We start from the raw sequence: 1169 nt of genomic DNA on the forward strand, positions 1-1169 counted from the left end.
TTTGCTTATTGGTACATTTTTCTTGCTTTATAGCTTCTGATGTTGATTATATTTACTTTGTTCGTCTACAGTCCATAAATAAATATTTTTTTCCGGTGCTATGGACACAAAATGCCCACAGATTTCCGCTACTCATATATTCGTATGACTGTTTATTTCTTTCTTTCTTTATTTATCCCTTAATAAAGAAATATGTATCATACCATGCACCTATTAAATGCGAAATAAAACAGTCTGCACATATATTCCTATATTTGTGTATTCATTTTTATTATAATAAAAGCTATTTGTTATTAGAGAACAAAGATTTTTTTTCATCATACACTTTTTATCCTTTTTTAATATGGAATGCTGCTCCTTGTTCAGTTCTCATTAAAATACACGTTGGGCAGTGTGGTGACATGTGGGGGAAGCCAATGTCTGAGCTGTCCGGGGTTCTGAATTCGCAATCCTCCGATCTTCGGCTCTGCGTCAATTCTCTGCTTCCCCCGGCCACTTGGGCTGCAGTGATATGTGGATGGGGTGCAAAGACCCGCCAGAGGCTGGATGTGTCATGTTGTCAGCTGCACCTGTGGCCATAGGAATGTGGATTGTTCTGAGAACATAGCAATACCTCCTACTGACACTTCCATATAAACCACAGACGTATATGACATATCTGTGGACATTGATTATCAGGTAATAGAAAGAGAACTAGAGAAGGGAAACAGAAACATAGATGATTTTATACAGTATATACATAAATATCTTAATGACAAATACATACACGTCTACATATGATTCCATTGTTTATAAATATCTGTCAAATTATCTATCGTCTACTCCTCTTTTTTATATATCTCTCTCTTTATTATCTTTCTTTCTTTTATCTATCTATCTATCTATCTATCTATCTATCTATCTATCTATCTATCTATCTATCTATCTATCTATCTATCTATCTATCTATCTATCTATATATCTCTAACTGTTCAAATGTCTCTATGAGAAAAACATTTGCTAATCCTGCCTACCTTTTATTTCATTATGTTACTTCCTACCTGTCTATCCTTCCCTTATCCCTCTCTCTATCTCTTACTTTTTGATCCATCTATGGACTCATCTGATACATCTGTCCATGGTAATCCTAAAAAAATCTTAGAATTATATTTAGTGTATATATATATATA

This window comes from Nanorana parkeri, unplaced genomic scaffold (genome assembly GCF_000935625.1).
Source record: "Nanorana parkeri isolate BGI_ZX_2015 unplaced genomic scaffold, ASM93562v1 scaffold435, whole genome shotgun sequence".
In the NCBI taxonomy this organism is placed as follows: Eukaryota; Metazoa; Chordata; class Amphibia; order Anura; family Dicroglossidae; genus Nanorana; species Nanorana parkeri.